We start from the raw sequence: 16,303 nt of genomic DNA on the forward strand, positions 1-16,303 counted from the left end.
TTTGAATGGCGAAATTCAACCTTATTAATTCTACTCTATATTGGATTTCAAAAACATTCGCTTTTATTCGAACGTTCAATTCGCTGCTCATAATAAGGGCATAAGTAACAAGTATGTGGCTTTGGCCGCTATACCCAAAAATTGAAAAAGTAAAATTCATTGTATTATGTTTACAACAAAATAAATTAAATCTATACTTCAGTTTCAGCAACATGGAGTGGTTATGCCATTAAATTGCATCATATAGAAAACGTTTAAAAGTTTGACATAGCGGCATCTATTGAATACTTACTTCATACAATCAACAGATGGCGCCATCTGTTAGAATCGTTTGAATTTGGAGAAACATTTTGTAATAAAATAATATTGGAATTATAAATTGAAATGTAAGCTATCCTATCTTTCAAGTTGGATCAAACTCCTCACTTTAAGATAAAAACCTTAAAAAAGAGAATCTGGGATGCGACCCACACTGACAACTTCTCATCCCGTCTGTCAATTTGTCTTGCTTAAAACACTTTTTATGAAAAAACAGACTGTTTGTTGGATTTTTATATAAAATTATTGAATATCAAAAACAATATTTTCTGTGAAATAAAATAAGTTTGAAGCCAATATTTTTAATTTTTGAAAAGCTATTTGAGTCGAAAATAAATTTTTACCAAGTTTTAGTATTGTTTTTTTAAAGTTTTATTTTTTGTAAAAAAAACTGTCAATTCGATTTTTTCAACATATTATCGAATGTTGAAAACAATATTTCTTATAAAATAAAATTAGTTTGAAGCCAATATCTACAATTTTTGAAAAGATATTTGAGTCTAAAATCAATTTTTACCAACTTTTATACATTTTTTTTTGGTTCTTATTTATTGTAAAAAAAACTGTCAATTAGATTTTTTTCAAAATTTTAATGAATGTTGACAGCAATATTTGTTGAAAAATAAAAGTTAATTAAAGCCAACATCTTAAAGTTTCGAAAAGATATTTGAGTCGAAAATCAATTTTTACCAACTTTTACTAATTTTTGTTTAGTTTTTTATTTTTTGTAAAAAACTGCCAATTCGATTTTTCTCAAAATTTATCAGATGTTAAAAACATTATTCTTCGTTGCACAAAATTGTTTTGGAAATGAAATCATATTTCAGTCGTAAAATTTTCGAGGTGACAAATTTTTTTTTCAGTTTTTTTGATTTATAAAAAACCTTTAGTTGGATTTTTTTCAAAAAATATACATGTTTGGTATAACATTCAAATCAAATGGGGTGGCGCAACAGTCCGTTGTGAACCAGGGCCTAGTGACTTACAACTCTCAACCATTCCTGTGTGCGAGTACTATTGTCAGGAATGGAAGGACCCTACAATTTTGGGCCGAATCCGAAAGGCTAGTTTTGAGAAAGCACTTTTTCATGACAAGAATTACTCTTGAAGGATTTGTCAATTCCTCGCAAGAGGCAATACCCGCGAAAATTATTTTTTTTAAATTAAGGTGGCACAGGCAGGGATTGAACCCAGACCCCTTGCATGACAGTCCAACGCACTAACCATCATGCTACAGGTACTACATTACAGTTTATTATATAAAATTTAATTCAAGTCTCTAGCGTTTTTGGTTCGTAAGGTATTTAGGGTTAACCAAAATGTTCACCTTTTTTCAAATTGCTTTGGTAAAAAAATATCCACGCAATTTTTTTGAGAGCCCTTTCTGCATCTTTTTGCCTTATTATCTGTATAACAAATTTTATTTAAAATCGATATCTCTTCTGGTTCTTGAACTATGGACGACGAAAAAAACGTCGCGAACGAACGGACGTACGGACCTTGAAACGTCGAGGAATGTCAAAATTTTCAATTTGACAAATCGGACCCATTACAATAGCTTCCTATGGGAAGTTAATAAGTGTTGAAAGTTTTTTGGCTTGATTGTTATTTAGAAGAAGTGTTAAAAATCTATTGAGTGTTTTCCTGTAAAATAAGGGAATGTTTTTAAACTAGACCGGGCTGTACTGATGTAATTGAAGTTTAAAATTCAGAATTTTAAATACTGTATTTTTACCTGTACGTTATTTCGACTACCCCAATCCGCAAGACTCTTTAAATCTTTGAATACAAAATCCTAAGCAACAGAAAAAAAAACACTTAATATTTATTAATATTGACCAAAACTCTTACATTGTGCATCTCATAAATATGTGAATTTTAAAATCAATTTAAACAACAAAACGTTCTTTGATTGATTATACAATAAATGATCTTAAAATTGAGTAGCATAATCAATTATATTAATTTATCTGATGTGGGAAAATATTTTCATAAATACGTACATATGTATGTATATGAAAATGTTTACCTAAGCATATAAAGGGGGCAAAATTAAACTGTTTCAATAAGCTTTTATTTATTGTATGAAATTAATTAAGAGATTATGCAAATAAGCATTACAAATGAAGCTACGAGTATGTATGCAATTTAACATTTTATGAACATGCATTTTGAAAAATTATAATCGATAACTTTGGTTTGAATTTATTACTTTATATTAAAAGGCCTTAGAATTGAAAATAAGTAACAATTCAAAATTTATTTGTTTTATATTTTATACGAATTTATGGCCTATGCCCTTATAGTTTCGAAATATGTGACTTATTTAAAATTTACAAAATATTTATTAGTGTTGTCTAAAATGCTTTTTTTCGTTCTTTAACATCTCATTGGAAACAAACGCCATTTATGCGTTTTTAAAACAGTATCTAAACATCCAAAATATACTCTGGCACTGCGCCAGAAGTATGTTGTTAATTTGTTTTTAAGTTAAAGAACTAATCAAACGATTTAAATAATTTGTTTGTCTCAATTATATTTGGTAATCAAAAATGTCTGATTGTATTTTAATTTTTGCAAATGTATATCTTAAAAACGGGCAAACATTTCATAAAACAAATCAAACATAAAAACGGATATTTTTGTACACTGAATTACGGTTCAACGATGGATTTGTCAACGAGTAAGATTTTCGAATTCGGATTGCAAAGAAAACTCAATCTCATACCGATATCATTATATTTGACACTGTTATCCTTTTTCTGCTTTATTTTTTTGTACAGCATCATCTCAAAGCTCACATAACCAAATGCAGTTTAACTTTAATCAATACTTCTTTTAAACAACAAAGATATTTTCAAATCCTTGTTTTTACTTACATTTCTAACTTTAATCTTTTCGTGAGTCATTTACAAAATTTGATTTCCTATTTGTATATAAAGTTTCCCCCTTCCTAAAACAGAATACCAAATGAGCCGTCTATATAAACCATTAACTCCACTAAGTGCGTAATTAGTTAATAAACCGGGTGGGGGTGATGTATCATTTCCTTTGCTTGATCTTCATATATTAAATGCGGCTTTCTATATTTATATTTTGCTTTAGGATATAATTAAAATTCGTATAGACTTTACCACCACGCCATACAGCGATATAGTTATAGTGTCGAAAGCCAACAACTATATGTAATAAAGTATTGTCTATATGTATATACAATTATGACCAAAATAGTAGGGACACTTTATTATGTTGAATTAAATTGTCCCTACGCTTGTTGCTAATTACTCTTTTTTAAAAAACTCTATTGAGAAAGGACCTTGTCCGATAGTTTCATGACTGCCCTTGTTTGCTTATGATTTTGTATAGGGCCAATCTTTTTTTTCGTAATTGTAGTGTGTCGAGAGTCCTTGACGATTTCAATTTACATAAATCCGCCGGTTTGGTATCCTCGCTAATATTCTGAATAAGTGTTCTTTCACGCTAGACAAACACCTTTGTAAGCTTATCCATCTACCCCATTCTTCTGGGATCGATTCGAGTAGTTATAAAATAGCTTTTTTTAGCCAATTCCCAATAATAAGGGATCATGAAAACGCTGATAAATTATTATTAGCTTAAGCCATTTCTTCAGAAACAAAAGCTTCTTAATAACCACCAATATAATTAATCCGCTGGTGATCTTTTGTAGACGGTATAATTGCTGAAACCAACTTTTTATATTAGTTTCCAGAATCACATCCCTCCTATTTAGATTCGGAACTGGAACGAAAAAATATGATAAGCTTATTAAATTCCGATCTTCATAGCTTTGTACAATGTCGTTTAATATGGTTCAAACATTCAATGCAGTCTTCTATCGTTAAAACAAGTTTAAATAAATATTTGAATGTGTTCAAAAAATATACAAACACATCTTCACCCCAAAAACTAACTAGAAGTTACCCAATACAACCAACAATGCATCAGAAAATTAAATGTCTCTATATATACATATATGAAATATTGTCAAGTCAGTCAAGTTCTTGAAAGAATCCAATCATTTTCTGAAGTAATATTTATTTTCCTTAAAGTGTTTTAAATGTGTATTATTTACAACTTTTAAGTCTTAATCTAAAAATAGTAGATTTTTTTTAATCTGTGGGCTCCAGGGATCTGTTTCGTCAACTGTCGGGCTTAATTTAATTTCTTTTAATAAAAAGTCTTTCCACCAGCATCATTTTTAGTTTTAAAATAAATGAATTGTTTTTCGTCAGCTTAACACAGAGCTGACGGGTTTGAACTGAATATTTTTTACATTTTTTGAATGAAATTTGTACTCAGCCATTAGCCAAATTTTGAAGAAATCAGTGCAATCATCTTCGTTTTGAATAATCAAGTAATATAATATGACGCTTCGTTCTCGTTAATTCTCATTAATTGTTGTCACCCTTACTATTAAAAATGAGATGCATACACCCGACGACGATTTGCTTTCCGATGCCTCCAGGCATCGGCCAATCTTCGGAAAATACTCTCTATTTCGAATGGATAAAAATACTTTGACAAAAACAGGCACTGCTATTTAAGTTACTTCATACTTTCATTCTCGTAAAGTCATTCTTCACGGTTTAACCACCTTCGAAGTGACTTGCGTATACTTCACTTTGGACAACAATGAGAACATTCTACTTGGGTCCCTTTACAATAGATGTAACGCGTTCCAAACGGACACTAAGCATGACCTTAATATACTCAACTCATTCTGCAAAAACCATTCTAAATTTATAATCGGCGGCGATTTTAACGTCCGGCACTAATTATGGCTCGATTCCCAAGACAACAATCAAAAAGCAGCTATTTCAGAGTGGCTCAATTCTAACTCCCACACTCACTCCTTTGAGATAATATCTCAACCAACTCCAACATTCCCTAGTACGCCCGCCCTCGACCCTCGATTTCTTTATTTGTTCCCATAACATCATTTGTAGGATTCTCTCTTTTGAGAATTTCGCATGCACAGCTATTGTTTTAGACTCTAATAATCTAGCTGTCAAGCTTATAATCTGTCCCCTATCCGAAATCAATATGCTAGCTACCACAGCTCCAGATTTTAATCATCTCAGCAGAATTAACTGGGATATTTTCCAAGGTTCCTTAACTGACAAATTGAAAAATCAATCCCCCAGTTTATCCTCCAATTAAGGCAACCTAGAAATCGATTCTGGTGTCAATTTCTTAGAAAATTCCATAACAGACACTCTTATTGTTGAACAAGCACAACCCCGAGACTCAGAATACAAAGACCTTCCCGAACACTAATATGTATGTATAAATATCGGCAAAAACTTAGGAAAATTCTTCAAAGAATATTTCATCGTACTTTGAGTGCAAACGGAAATAAATACCAAAGTGTACTTTCCCAATTAAAATGCTTAACCGCACTTATAAATCAAAGTACAAATTCATTTATTGATTCACAATTTAGGAATTGATTCACAAAGGTTACTGCCTTTTCTAACAAATTTGAAAGTGATTTCATTCCTAACCTTCCCGTTCACCTGCCTGACTTCCTGGATAACGTCAATAGTGAGGTTTCGAGACTAACTTCTCAGTCCCCTGAACCTCTCACATCGTTCTCTGAGGATAACTTGTCAGTTTTCACGACTATCGACGACTCCTTTACCGATACACTTGATCTCATCAAGACAATCCAATGTGGACCTGATAAAAAGATTTTCGTCCATTACTCCTATTTTCCTTACAATAATTTTTCATAATTGTATCATAATCGGCTTCAAAGCGAAACGTTCAATGCATTGCTGATGCTTTACGATGAAACAACTTTTGGTCTTAACAAAGACCAAACGACAATAGCCTGCTTGCTTGATATTAAAAAAAGTATTTGATTCCGTTTGGAAAGAGGGTCTGCTCTTCAAATTAAAATCTTTTTAATTTCCTCCCTACCTTGTCCATTTGTACACAGCTTCCTTTCAAACCGTGAGTTTTACGTTTCAATAGGAAACTCTGATTCGATTGTTAGGAATGTCCTGGCGGGGGTTGCTCAAGGATCGGTCCTTGATCAGCCGATCAATAACCCACAAACAAAGACACTTCTATTCGCTGACGACTCAGTAACGTACAGTACCTCTAAAAGCCCTCAATTAGCTCTCCGTTGAGTCAAAGAGCACATTTTTAGACTCGGGAGTATTGCCTCCAAAGATCAACCCTCCAAAACAGGGGTGGAATCGGCTAAGGTGATTGTTGATAAATGACAATCAAAATGATCGAATTTGATTTACATAAGGTGATACCTAAAAAGCTATCACAAAAAATGTGATAGTCGTTTTCAAACAAATTTGTTTATTCCGAATAGAGCTACCAGACGCTTACACAAACGACTGGAAATTTTTCTTAGTTCACTTTGTTTCTTTTAAAAAATACATTCCTGTGACCGACAAAGCCTACGACATTCGAAAAAAAGAAAGAAAAGTAAGAATTTTATTCAAAATCAGCCAATTTGAAACTTTTATTGAGATATTTTATAAGAATCAATTTAAAATTTCACCAAGGCAACAACGAATTTTGACAATTTGAATCTGAAATTGTTCAATCGAATTGAATTGAGTTAAATCATCTTACACAGACGGAATGAAAATGATAGTCAATTTGACTATCAAAAAATTGATAGTCAACAATCACCTTAGCCAATTCCACCCCAGAATCAGCGTGTCTCAGAACAGCCTCAAAGAATGGTTTAGCGACAAGATGTAATCTGTTATCCTTGACCCTCCCTGGCAATCTCTTGAAATCCATTTATCTGAGAGATTAAAATTCAACCAACACGCTATGCCTTTTCTGTCATACGCCAAACGACCAAATGCAAAAGAGGCGGTCTTCAAACCCGGACGAAGCTCTTGCTTTACAAGCAACTCATTCGTCCTATTCTAACATACTGGTTCCTATGCACCTACATGAAGAATATTTAAGTTTTTGAACGTAAGGTTCTCCGAGCTTGCAAGTCTCTCTGCAAGAAACTAAATTCCGTTTGCTTTTATAGCAGTACTCGTCTTTGCGAAGCTGTTGGAATTATGCCAAATGATGCATATTTCCACCACTTTAGCACTAACATGCTAAGGAAAATCCCAACCCTCTTGTTGATTTAATTACAGTCAACACCAGACGAAATATCGACAGACGAAAGCTTCGGCACCTTTTACGTAACAACCAGCCCGGGGCACAAGTGAGGTTGAAGCAACCAGAGAAGCCCGGAATTCCTCCTTTGATCCGATTCCAAACCCTACCCAAAAAAAACCGACAAGGACGCATGGAACTGCTCACACCATCGGCTACTGATCATCATTAAACACTTATTAATATATACTTTAAAACTTAACTAAATACCTGTCATAGCTTGTTTCTCCATAATAATTTTTGAGCTTATAATAAATCCCACTAGATATGGTGCAAACAGTTTCGGGTTGTTTTGTGTCGAGATTTTTTAAAACTGGATTTTTTGCTGCTAAATTTCTTAATTTATTATTTTTAACTTCCCATAGGAAGTTATTGTAATGGGTCCGATTTGTCAAATTGAAAATTTTGACATTTCTCGACGTTTCAAGGTCCCTAGAGTCGAAATAAAAGATTTTTAGAAAGATGTCTGTGCGTGCGTGTGTACGTACGTTCGTACGTCCGTACGTCCGTACGTCTGTACGCCTGTACGTTCGCGACGTTTTTTTCGTCGTCCATAGCTCAAGAACCAAAAGAGATATCGACTTCAAATAAATTTTGTTATACAGATAATAAGGCAGAAAGATGCAGAAAGGGCTCTCAAGAAAATTTCGTGGGTGGTTTTTTTTCCATAGCAGTTTGAAAAAAAGGTGAAAATTTTGGTTAACCCTAAATATCTTACGAACCAAAAACGCTAGAGACTTGAATTAAATTTTATATAATAAACTGTAACGTGATCTCAAAGAAGTATATTTTTTGAAAAAAATCAATATAACGGTTTTTTTTCTAAATCAAAAAAAAACTGAAAAAAAAAATTTGTCACCTCCTAAAATTAACGACTTACATATGATTTCATCTCCAAAACAATTTTGATCAACGGATAATAATGTTTTTAAAATCTGATAAAATTTTGAGAAAAATCTAATTGACAGTTTTTTTTATAAAAAATAAAAATCTAAAAAAAACATTACTCAAAGTTCGTAAAAATTAAATATCGATTTAAATATCTTTTCAAAACCTTGAAATTTAGGCTTCAAGCTCATTTTATCTTATAAAAAATATTGTTTTCAATATTCAGTAAAATTTTGAGAAAAATCGAATTGACAGTTTTTTTACAAAAAATAAAAACATAAAAAAAAATTAATAAAAGTTGGTAAAAATTGATTTTCGACTCAAATATCTTTTTAAAACATTCAGATATTGGCTTTAATTAACTTTTATCTTTCAAAAAATATTGTCGTCAACATTCAGTAAAATTTTGAACAAAATCGAATTGACAGTTTTTTTATAAAAAATTAAAAACCGAACAAAAATTAACAAAAGTTGGTAAAAATTGAATATGGATTCAAATATCTTTTCAAAAACTTGAAAGTTAGACTTCAAACTTATTTTATCTTATAAGAAATATTGTTTTAAGCATTCTGAAAGATGTTGAGAAAAATCGAATTGACAGTTTTTTTTACAAAAAATATAAACCTTAAAAAAAAAAATTATAAAAGTTGGTAAAAATTGATTTTCGACTCAAATATCTTTTCAAAAATTGTAGATATTGGCTTTTAACTACTTTCATATTTCAAAAAATATTGTTGTTAACATTTAGTAAAATTTTGAAAAAAATCGAATTGATAGTTTTCTTACAAAAAATTAAATACCTAAAAAAAAATTAACAAAAGTTGGTAAAAATTGATTTTCGACTAAAATATCTTTTCAAAACTATAAAATATTGGTTTTAATATAATTTTATCTTATAGAAAATATTGTTTTCAACATTCGATAGAATTTTGAAGAAAATCGAATTGACGGTTTTTTTACAAAAAATAAAAATCTAAAAGAAACAATACTAAAACTTGGTAAAAAATTACTTTCGACTCAAATAGCTTTTCAAAAATTAAAAATAGTGGCTTCAAACTTATTTTATTTTCCAGAAAATATTGTTTTCGATATTCAGTGATTTTTATATAAAAATCCAACAGTCCGTTTTTTCATAAAAAATAAAATCTATAAAAAATAGTACGCAAATTTGGTAAAATTGATACTAGTACATATAGACAAACTTTTAAGCAAGACAAATCGACAGACGGGATGGGAAGTTATCAGTGTGGGTCGCATCCCAGCCTCTTTTTTTAAGTTTAAATCAAACGTTTCTACATTGGGACTGGCCAAAGCAAAAAACTCTAAAATTTCGAATATTAATACCGATTTTTAAAAATCAGAAAACAAAAAACTATTAACAAAATATTTATCATTAAAAAAAATCAAAAATTTCAAGATTTGTTGCCTTACACGAATGCTAAAGTAGTAATTACGAAAAAGTAAGTTATGATCCTATTATTTTGGCCATTACTGTGTTTACGTAGGTGTAGGAACGTACATACATTCCTCAGTAGCATATTGATTGCCCTAATGAAACACAAAGCTCCCTCTTGTTGCCAATTAATCTATAACATCCATATAAGTATTATTATTGCAGGATACGTAAGGATACGTTTATTAGTCGCTATATATATCGAAAAACAAATATGTACAACACATGGGATATGTGAAAATATGTAGGTAGCATTGAATCACGTCTTTGGCAGTAACGCATTATCCCCTAATAAACAAGGGAACATAACTTTTCCTTTAGGGCACTTATATTTTGGCACAGGTTTCCAGGTTTCCAGACTCTGCAGAATTAATGTGCGTTAAAGCTGCATATGGCGGCACACTTCCCTTAGACTCGTAATTTGTTCAATATACTTATTGTTCATTCAAATAAAAATGTAGGAGGTGAAGGTAGATGAATACATTTCTCAAAGAGGCGAGGTATTACACTACCTTCTCATCAAACAACAGATAACCATTTTTCAAGGTTATTATGCAAAATAAAATAATATTAAGGATCCTGGGTGTTTTTCCTTTCTGACGTAAATGATATTGCTCCAAGAATATTTAAGGTGTTTAGATATTTTTACACGGGTATAAGATGACAATTTAAAAGTACTTAACTGATGAAAGCGACGAGCCGTTTGTCTATGCATATTCATGAGTTAAAGTAAAAGCTATAAGAAATAGACTTACATATTTAAGTTTTATTAGCTATGCCAGAGGAGATATTAAAGGTAGACCATTTATCCCTCTTTGGTTAAAAATTGATGTAGGTATAAGTGTCTTCTCGTCGTTAGTTGTTGGTTTTAAATGCGTTCATGTAAGCTCAAAACCATTTAATTTGTGTATTTTGTCTGGCCTCTGACACGCAGGAGCTATACCTGGAATTTTTTAAAAAAATTTACCTTGCCTTTCCTTATAAAAAATAAATCCCATCACTTTCCTCTTAAACCTCTCACTGAATAGGGTTGCCATAGTTTCAAAATGTTTCAATGTTGGTTTTTCTTTTTTTTTTTGTTCAGTTGTAGAGAACAAAAAATGTTGACTACTTTATTAATTTAAAAATATTGCTTTTCGTTCGGCCATTCAAAAAATTTTGTATAGCCTTAAAATAGCTTTTATGTAAAATTTAGAGTTTTTGACAAACTGTTAAATACGACGTACTTTTATCAAAACTACAAAAAATCTTAAAATGGCAGACATGTGCATTCAAAAGCACACAAGCGTCCACAGGTTTTTCTTAAAACCCATCTCCGTCTATCAACTCCTTCTGTCACTTCCTCGCGGTGAACATCGGGTGCCTATTACCTCAACTGGAGATTGGGTTCTAACCACAGTAAAAAGTTGTTGGTGGCAGCAAACGAGAGAGGGGGGAGAAGTGTTTCCACTAAGGCATCTCTTCTTATCCAGAACGCAGCGGACGAATTATCGAGATGGAATCAAAGTGGCGTCTACAGTGAACACTTTACAGGGATTCTTCAACACATTCGGAGCCCAGGCCTGACTCCTTAGAGTTACATATACTAAGGATCTGGCCGTCGCGTCGTGGTGACTTCCTGGTCACTTAAAATATACCTTAAGATACGGACGGATTCACTGTTGACAACCCAAGCAAACGAAATAAGGACAACGAGCTTCAGATCTATACGTGGAATTTTAGGTCCCTTAACAGACCACGTGCAGCCGAACAAATAGCGAAAGACCTAAAGACCGGGCAAAAGCAAACTAAAGGACTGGGATGTATACTACGGCGACTGCTACTGAAAACAAAGGCAGAGTCTCTTTGGGTGTAGTTTGTGTTGTTGGAACTAGACTTAGGAAAAAAGTCTTGATTTTTAACAGTGCGAGCGAGCGCATCACGACAATCCGCATCAAAGCTTAATTCGCCAACATAAGCCTCATATGCCCCAACAGAGGAGGAAGATGAAGACACCAAAGACATATTCTTCGAGCTTTAGAAATGACATATGAGCAGTGCCCTGGCTATGACATTAAAATTGTCTTAGGAGATTTTAATGTAAAGCTAGGAAGAGAAGTCATATTTGGTGGTACAATCGGGAGATACAGCCTGCACGACACTACCTCCGACAACGGATTTAGGCTGATCGATTGCGCTGCGAGGCTAGACGTTTTGGTAGCTGGTACGCAGTTCAAACATCTTGATTTCCACAAGAAACATGGAAATCTCTTGATCAATTAACTGTCAACAAGATTGACCTCATTGCGAACGACGCACGACACTTTTTTTCCAGTCCGAACATTCGTTGACGCCAAGGTACGGCTAATGATATCCATATCCAAGCTAATACAAGGAAGTTCTGTGAAAATATTCAACGTAAAGCAGCATTCATATGAGCGCGACCAACGAACGACGAATGAAGTACAAAATGTGAGTTTGTATACGTTTGAAGAAATATTTTCACACAAATTCTTAACAAAACGATAGCAATTTAGTTTCTTTTTGATTTATGATGCATAATTTTACTTTTCAATGTCATATATTAATAAATTTAAGAAAACAAATTTATTCGTCGCGAAAAAAATTACAGTTGATACGAACTGTCAAACTTTATTCGCGTTCCACATTATCCACACTCGCAACGAATAAAATAATCGCGCGTATTTAACCTAAAAAAATCATTCTTGTTTTGATTTCGGTGGCCAAAGTCAAACTTCATTCGCGACGAATTAAAAACCCTCATGTGAAAGAAATGTCAAAATCGACGAATATTCGTTCATTCGTTGGTCGTTGGTCGTGCTCATGTGAATAATGCTTAAGACAGCTACAATCGCAAGAGTCTGCAATTTCCTTTCCCGATCGAGTTTCTAATAACCTCTTAAGAAGTACTATGCTGCATGCATTAAGCATTGGACACCAGTGGCAACATTGCCTTGCAGCCATCCGAGATGCCGCCTCTGAAGTTCTAGGTTTTTACACGGGCACCACAAAAAAACCTCCCAATGGTAAAAGCTAGGAACCGAAGCCTGTAAGGACGATCAGGTGAACATCGTAGTATAACCGCAGTCTATGTTAAGAATATGGAAAGAACACTTTCCATACAAAATTTCCACGTAAAATATAATTATCAATTATTCTAAAATAAATATTACCTGATCTCTTTAAGAAAATTTTTAGAACTTTATAACAATACATATGTCTCACTGAAAGAATTTTCAAATCTCTAAATAGTGGAAAACTAGGATACAGGCGAGGCTTACCACATATTTTCTTCAGAACACTTTTTCACTTTCGAATGAAAAATGCCATAGTAAATTTAAGTAGCAGTTTGGAAGAGCAAACTTTACGCAAAAAGAAGAAGTTTCTAAGAGTGCACCGAAAATATTGTCTAAGATTCTCTGTGTCGTTATAAAAACTCATTCTAGAATCAATTATTAATCCCAAATAGTTCAATTCATTAACTATTTCTAATTTGAAGTATTTATTACCACAGCTCATGGAATCCGTAAATGTTATGGAAGTAACCATAGGATTACAGGTGCAGTTAAAAAGCTTGAATTTTGGACACTCAGTAGCGTGGGAAAAGAGATCAGCATTAACAATCTTTCTGCCAGACAAACTGGAAAACATTATCTTGGTTTTAGAACTTATTATCAATTTGTGCACTGCAAACCAGATTCTTAACAAGCTGAGATCCCAATTTATATCCATACGAAAAACCAACATCATCCGCAAATGCTATAAGAGAACCCTTAAAAGTCAAACTGAATAAAGAATTAATGTATACCAAAAAAAGTATTGGTCCTAAAACCGAACCTTGTGGAACTCCCAAATCGAATGTATTTATATCACTCCTAACACTATCAAATTTCACTCTTAGGGCTCTTAAATTTAAATAAGATCTTAGCCAATCACTAATGAATCCTCGAAACCCAGCACTTTCAAGTTTGCTAATCAAAATTTCGTGATTTACCATGTCAAAGGCTTTTGAAATGTCAACAAACAATCCAGCTGTATTCTTTTTTCTATAAAGACTTACAAATATTTGAGAACGGAAATGTAATAACGCATCTTCGGTTGATTTATTGCTTTGAAAACCAAACTGAACATCACCGAAAAATTTTGTTCTCTTTAAAAATCTCACCATTCTATTTTTCACAGCTTTTTTGAAAATCTTACTTTTCGAGAACTTGGAACTAACCCAGGAACTTCAAATCGATACCCTTCATCTATTTATCAATTTTAAAGCCGCGTAAGACAGCATCTTTAGGGAAGAGCTCAACAAAGCAATGTCTAGTCTTGGCATTGCTGTCAAACTAATCCGTTTATGCAGAATGACGATGGAGAATGCCCGCTGCTCTATCAGGGTCGGAAAATATCTCTCCGATGCATTTGATGTCAAAAAAGGTTTTAGATAAGGTGTGAAGGTTGGAAGTAAGATTTAATTTTCCTTGTATATCAGCAGGTGGCACGCTTGTCGACGCACGGCTTTACTCGTCGGATGGGGGGGGATCTTGCTGAATTATACCCTCAAAAATAAATAAAAAAATACTCGTGCCAATCTCAAAAATTACTTTACGATAAATCGAAAAAAAATCGATCGAAAAGACTAAAATCGTCTCACTCTGCACAAATCCAAGAAGTTGAAATCAACACAACCGATGTTTTGTTGTGCTAGCCAAAGCTATGTGGCAACCCTTATCCTGCAGCATTTTGTGCTGCCACCATGCTACATTTCATGCCAAAAGTAAATGAAGATGTAGCCCCTTTTCCCTCTTATGTCACATATTCCTCCTACCTACACAATCCTTATCACTTACCTTTCCCCTTTCATTTAATAATCTAGCAATCCATTATTATAAAAAAAAAATCATTAATATTAAAACATTCTATTTCAAAATTCATTATATTTAATTTCTTAACATAACTTAAAGTTCCAATGTACAATTACGTTCTAATAATAAAACAAAAGAAAATCAAAATTTGTAAACAAAAATAATAATTGACATTTCATTTACAAGTTGTCTATACAACTGGCTTTGCAGATAACTCAAATTGAACAAATAAATGAGTAACAGACTTGTCTCAAATAACACTCGTTCATTTTTGTTTATTTCTTTCTGTTAAACTTAAATTGCACTCAATGCAAGGTGCAATGTATTATTTTGTTTATGTGTGAAAAAAATGAGTGCGAATCAGTCTGCACGCTATTGAGTGATTTTTTTACTCTCTTTGAGTATAACGAAAGCGTATCTTCATCAACTATGACTCATAAATTTGTTTTTGGTCTTTAAGGAAATTAAATCCTCAACACAAAAAAAAATTTAATTAAATAAAATAAAATAAAAAAAAATAAATGAAATTAAGCATAAAAATTGTATTTAATATTAGGAGTGATAAAAAAAATTACTATTTTGCTTAGACGTTTACCAATACCTTTTGCTTAAAAAAATAACCAATTTGTTTTCAAATTACTCACTTGTTGTGTTGAGGATCCATCCAACGTTGTGCGCACAAAGATTGATGTAGATCCTCGTTATTAGTTTTCGTTGTTTTGTTTTCATTAATTTTTCGAAATGATTTAATATAATTTTGGTTTTTGTTTATATGATTTGATTGGAGGTTGGGGGATTGGTAAACAGGGTTTTCTTTTTTTTTTTTTTTTATGATCATTGATTTCTACCTTTTTTTTTTCACTCTCACACTATATATTTTAATATTAAATGATAATTCCTTTTTGTTTATTTGACTTATTAACCTTTTTTTCTAATTTTTCTGTTTTAGCTTGTTTTTCTTTTTTGTTTTAGTTTTTTGTTCACTTTTTTCCTATTTGTTTTCAATTTGAGCTAAGAAAATTTATGCTAAACTTTTTTTTTCGGCCAGCAATTTTCGATGGTCTGGTAAGTTAGGGTTATGGAGGGTTTATCATGTTGTGGATCTTGGGTGCTCCAGCAATGTCCGATGAAGTACCATGGGCGTCAATTCCACGTGGCAATTGTTACACTCTTCGGAGCTTCTTTACAACTGAGCCTTACTGGCTGTAAAGCTATTAGGTAACGTCTTGCTTAGAGACCACGGTAGTGGCGATAGAAAAGAAGCACCAGGGTACATATATCACATGAAATTTCTGTACGGGATGACTCTCACGGAGATTTTGATTTATCAATCGCTTCTCCGTGTGTCAATCTATCAATAATTTTAATGAATTAATTGTGTTTTAAACAACAAAATTTAGCTTGACTTACGTTTTATGTAATATTTATTATAACACAATTAATTGAATAGCTACACTGGATGTACAGGTCTTAGTTACACGCACAGTTTTGGACACTCCGGAGTATTACCCCAATTCCATACGATTTTCACTTAAAAAAATTAATAGCAAAAATAGTTTGAAATGCATTGTACATTAAGAACTCTAAATAGGTTTTTAACTTACATATGCTGTGTAAT

Source organism: Eupeodes corollae, chromosome 1 (genome assembly GCF_945859685.1).
Source record: "Eupeodes corollae chromosome 1, idEupCoro1.1, whole genome shotgun sequence".
Lineage (NCBI taxonomy): Eukaryota > Metazoa > Arthropoda > Insecta > Diptera > Syrphidae > Eupeodes > Eupeodes corollae.